The following is a 5,962-nucleotide window of genomic DNA, read 5'->3' as shown; positions in this document are numbered from 1 at the left end:
TCACTGCAGATGGTGGCTGTAGCCATGAAATTAAAAGACTCTTGCTCCTTGGAAGAAAAGTTATGACCAACCTAGACAGCATATTAAAAAGCAGAGACTTTACTTTACCAACAAAGATCCATCTAGTCAAAGCTGTGGTTTTTCCAGTAGTCATGTATGGATGTGACAGTTGGACTACAAAGAAAGCTGAGCACCAAAGAATTGATGCTTTTGAACTGTGGTGTTGGAGAAGACTCTTGAGGGTCCCTTGGACTTCAAGGAGATGAAACCAGCCCATCCTAAAGGAATTCAGTCCTGAATATTCACTGGAAGGACTGATGCTGAAGCTGAAACTCCAATACTTTGGCCCCCTGATGCGAAGAACTGACTCATTTGAAAAGACCCTGACACTGGGAAAGATTGAAGGTGGGAAGAGAAGGGGACGACGGAAGATAAGATGGTTGGATGACATCACTGAGTCAATGGACATGAGTTTGCGCAAACTCCAGGAGTGGGTGATGGACAGGGAGGCCTGGTGTGCTGTAGTCCATGTCAGTCACAAAGAGTCAGACACAACTGAGCGACTGAACTGAACTGAATCCATTCATTTATAAAGTCATTGCACTTTTTCTTTCCTAATCTTAGAATGTATCTTTCTTTGTTGAATCACCCCTAAGGCAGAACAGAATCCTGGTGGAAGATCCTTCTGAAGTGGCTGGCAGGATTAAGAGCTAGGATGAGATTTGTCTTTGTGAATAATTCATAAAGGGAAATAAACATAAAACAACAGGAAGAGCCTGTCTATGGCTTTAACTCTGTTCTGGGCATGGTAAATGCAAGAATGTGCAACCGCAAGGGCTCTGACATCGAGGCAAAGAGAAACAACTCAGTAAATAAGGCTTTTGTTTACTGTCTTGGGTGCTACAAATAAGCACTGTCTTGTTCTGTTAATCCATATCTGTCTCTAAAAAACACTCAATGCAATGCTAAGTTGGTGATATAATAGTAACAGTAATAGAATTTAGTAGTGTAACAATTATTCTGGATATTCTGTATTAATGATTTGGCATCTTGGAGTCATAGAGCCACACTAATAACCCAAAGTTTTAACAAACACCTCCACCATCAGGCACTCGGAAATCTATCACCAATTCTGCGATCACAAGCTTCAACTCTGTGTTCTGTTTCCCACTCCCACTTTCAATAGGAGACATCCCCACCTAGCTGGCTGCTTCTCAGCACTATAACAAGGTTTAGTCCCAGCTCTACTTCTCCCTGTAAGTGACCCCAGGTAGCCCCCTGTGGGATGCGACACCTCCCATCCTCTGAGTATCTGAGCAGTAAACTCTTCTTTCAACGGTTGCTGTCTGTGTGCCTGTCAAAACTTGATTAAAATAAATCTTGGATTCAATAGTCCAAGCACATTATTCAAAATGTTCCTCTCTGAATGTGTCCTTGAATCCTTCCATCACTATCACTAGTTGTGGTATTGTTAAAAGGTAAACTGAGTGAGGTTCATGAAAATTTTGAAGAGTTTCGCTGAACAAGTGAAGTGAAAGTCGCTCAGTCATGTCTGACTCTTTGCGACCCCATGGACTATACAGTCCATAGAATTCTCCAGGCCCGAATACTGGAGTGGTAGCCTTTCCCTTTTCCAAGGGATCTTCCCAAGCCAGCGATTGAACCCAGTTCTCCTGCATTTCAGGCAGATTCTTTACCAGTTGAGCCACGAGGGAAGCCCAAGAATACTGGAGTGGGTAGCCTATCCTTTCTCAAGGGGATCTTACTGACCCAGGAATCAATTCAAGGTCTCCTGCATTGCAGGCAGATTCTTTACCAACTGAGCTCTCAGGGAAGCCCTTCTTTGTGCAAACATCGAAGCAAATCAGGCAGCATCAAACTGAAAATGGCTGGGAGCTTTAGAGCAGATGTGGAAGCAACTCATGGAAATTGATGCTTAAGCTTAAGTGATGGCCTCATTTGAGAAAGCCTAGTTGGCTGGCTGTGATTAGTTAAGTTTGTTTCTTAATCTTGAGGCATTTACAAAAATAAACTCTGGCTTAGGTTTTAGTTTGCCTATATAGGCTACCAAGGCATTAGAGCCACCTCAACCGAACACCACCTAAACAAATTTAAAAATCCCTGTTTAGTAACTTTAACCAGCACCAATATTCTCGCTTGCATATTTCTATACTAGTCATTACTGATGAGACAACAATGGAAAAACAAAACCCCTGCCCTCACTGAGTTTATACTCTAAGAGTTACAGTTATAAGTGAAGTGAGGAAGCTTATCTTTTATTTCATTTGAATCTCTCACTTGTCTTACCAGTGTTTCACATATAATAATATTCAATAATTATTTGCTAAATGAAAGAATGATCTGTTTTCCTTTAAGCATCAGAAGCCATTTTCTTCATCTTTATGACTGAAGAGTGGTTTACAGTTACGTTTATCTCACTTGATGAAGACCATGAAGTATAGCACTGTTAAATGACACATAATTCAAGCAGTTGGACTTTATTGAATGAATAGCTTTACTCACCAATCACCAGTTTATGAACAAGTGGGTCTTCACAGGACACTGAATCTGATGATGCTGCGGCCATAACTTTCCAACCTCCAGAACTGTAAGAAGTACATTTTTGTTGTTTATAAGCCACTGAGTCTATGGTATTTTTGTTACAGCAAAATTGACTAAGACACCATGTAAGTGGAGATTGTCAACCAAATCTCTTAAAATGATCAGTTGCCATCCCGCTGGGCATTTAAAACAAGTCCTGGGAATTTCTTATAAATCCTTAGCCTACATCTCTTGCAACTAAGTCATTGGTTTTTATTTTAAATGTTTGTGCCATCTTGTAAGGAATGATAGGGATTTGAATTTTTTTTCCTAGGGTCTCACTTTCTTACCAATAAAGGCCCATTACTTATTATAAGATTATCTACCGAAGTAGATGTTCTTGTTGCACTCATCACTCATCTATCTGTCCCCTTTTTCTGTTTTGTAACATAAACCTAGTCTCGCTCACCTTCCCAGACTGTATCTCTAGGCCTTTCCTCAGCTCTAGGACATGAATCTCAATTGACTAAGCCTATTTTGGAGGGCTCAAGCTGCAGATGTTGCTGGTGGTTAAGAACCCGCCTGCCAATGCAAGAGACATAAAGGACATGGGTTTTATCCCTGGGTTAGGAAGATCCCCTGGAGGAGGGCATAGCAACCCACCCCAGTATTCTTGCCTGGAGAATCCCATGGACAGAGGAGCCTGGTAGGCTACAGTCCATAGGGTCACAAAGAGTCAGACACAACTCAGCAACTTAGCATGTATACACTCACCTTGGAGGCCTCACTCCCTTGTTAGTGATAGGCATAGACAGGTAAAGCAATTTTAACTAATGTGACATGAGCAAAATTCCGCTGGTGGGGGGGAAGGTTTTCCTTAGTCTTAAAAAGAGAAAATATAAGGGTGACCCCTTTTCCTGCCCCTGGATGTTTTCTATAATCTGGAACAGAGACCACTTTAGGGCCATAAGGGAAGCCAGACTGGAGAGCATGCCAACATGCTTAAACATGGAGGAGCAAAAAGAAGAAAGGGACCTTGTCCTTGCAATGTTGTCAAGCCATTGAATTAACCAACCCTGTGGATGACCTGACCTCCACATACCTAGCTATGTTAGGTAATAAAAAGGCTTAAACATTAAGGACATTTAGTAAGGTTTTCTGTCACTGCAACTAAGAGTATTTCTTCTCTCTCAATAGTTGTCCTCCTAAATAGTAGGCTTCTCAGGTATGCGTAACAATGCAATGATAACTGCCTATATTTTCTCCTAGGTTCAAGCTACTCTTCCTCTTAAAATGCAGAGTCTATTTCAAGAGCCTTCCCATGAGTCTAGTCCTGCCAACAGAATACATAAGTAATATAATATCAGTTCCAGACCTAGGTCTTAAGAGAGCAACCATCTTACCTTCTTCCTTCACACTGTTGGAAACCAGGACCCCTGTCTCACTGTTCGTTGAACACACAGTATGCAAGGCAAGAGCGGGGAACCTGGAAGAAGATTCGAGGAGTCGTAGGAACTGCAGATAGGTTTATTCTCTCCTGACTGGCACGGCAGCAGCAGACATGTTGCAATCGCTCACGGTTAACCCAGCGGACACAGCCGTAACGCATGCCAAGGGCTTTTCAGGTGGTGCTTATATAGGCATGATGCACACATGCAGTGCTACAAACAATTTCAGCTGTTACATAAACATGCAAAGTTATTATTTACAAAACGTGGGGCGAGAGAGCCTGATCACTGCCATCTTGGCTAATTTGCTCCTTCCCTACAACCAGGTAAGAAAGTCTAGGCTAACTCCCAAATGACGGGCCACTAGGAGGAAACTTTATGGAGGAGACTTAACTGACTCCAGCCAAAAGGCAGCAGCACCAAGACCACAACAAGGCGAGCGACATCATCCTGGGCCTTCCAGTCCCAATTAAGCTACGTGGGCTGACACCTCATAAAGCATCTCTGCTAAGCCCCGTCTGCAGTCCCAACCACAGAATTGTGAGCAATAAAACACCTGCTATTTCAGTCACGAAGTATTGGAGTGGTTTGTTAGGCAGCAACAGCTGAAGTATAAAGTTGTATTATTTGTTCTCTTGCTTTGTAAAATTGTTCTAGTCTGTGCACTATGATTAGGAATTATTTAGCGAGCCACTCTGAAAGCTGCTGCTGCTGCTGCTGCTGCTAAGTCGCTTCAGTCGTGTCCAACTCTGTGCAACCCCATAGACAGCAGCCCACCAGGCTCCCCGTCCCTGGGATTCTCCAGGCAAGAACATTGGAGTGGGTTGCCATTTCCTTCTCCAATGCATGAAGTGAAAAGTGAAAGTGAAGTCGCTCAGTCGTGTCCGACTCCTAGCAACCCCATGGACTGCAGCCTACCAGGCTCCTCCGTCCATGGAATTTTCCGGCAAGAGTACTGGAGTGGGGTGCCATTGCCTACTCTGAAAGCTAATGAGTATTTTTTCTTCAAATATGTGTTTCATCTTAGCTCACAAAAGAGTTGTTTCTCTCCATGTACCACCTTGTACTAACATTTACAAAACAAATACAAATAAAAGGGGAAATATTTGTGACAAATGAGTTGATACCCTTCTCTCACAAATAGAAAAAAATAGCAACACCTCAGTTTTAAAAATGGGAAAAGCCATTTATTCGAAGAAACATAAATGGTCAGTACACATGAGGAAAATACATTAACTCAAGCTCACTAATTTAAAAGAAATGCAAATGAAATCAACATTAGGTATCTTTTTAAAAATTTATTTTTAATTGAAGGGTAACTGCTTTACAGTGTTGTGCTGGTTTCTACCAAACATCAACAAGGAGGCATCGTTTTTTAATCTACTGCATGGCCAAAGAAAAACTTAAACACTAAGACTTAAAACCAGTGAAAAATGGAAAAAATTCCTTATTAGAGGCGCCAAGTCGGGGACCCCTGTCCTGGAAATAGGGCGACTTCGGCGTCTCTGGCCATCAGTTCCCTGACTCAGGGCAGAGTGTGGGCATAAACAGCTACCGCACAAAGCAATTGTAAGGCTCACACGATACGCACAGGGAAGAGCACAAAAATGGTTGTTACTTTTTGTTCAGCTCAGTTCATTCACACGTTCACTTCTGTTGGCAGTACTGGAAATGCACAGGAATTACAGGAAAATTCTATTTTCTAAAAAATTGGAGGTGAGATGACTCGGGAGTGACAAGACATCAAGTACGGAGGTGACCGAGTCGGTGAGCGGTGCCTGGGACAGTGGCGACTTCCCACCGGGACCCCCGCCGCTTGAGCATCCTTGACCAGGCGTCGACGTTCCTCGGATCCCGAGGCCACCACGGGAAGGCGGTGGGAGGACCAGATCCACGCGTTGATTGGCTGTTTGTGAGCACGGGGCGGGGCGGACGGAGGCTCTGGAGGACGCGCGAGCGGAAGGCCGCGGGCG

This window comes from Bos mutus, chromosome 24, assembly GCF_027580195.1.
Source record: "Bos mutus isolate GX-2022 chromosome 24, NWIPB_WYAK_1.1, whole genome shotgun sequence".
NCBI classification, from domain to species: Eukaryota; Metazoa; Chordata; class Mammalia; order Artiodactyla; family Bovidae; genus Bos; species Bos mutus.
The sequence above is the reverse complement of the archived record's forward strand: the minus strand, read 5'-3'. Positions refer to the sequence as shown.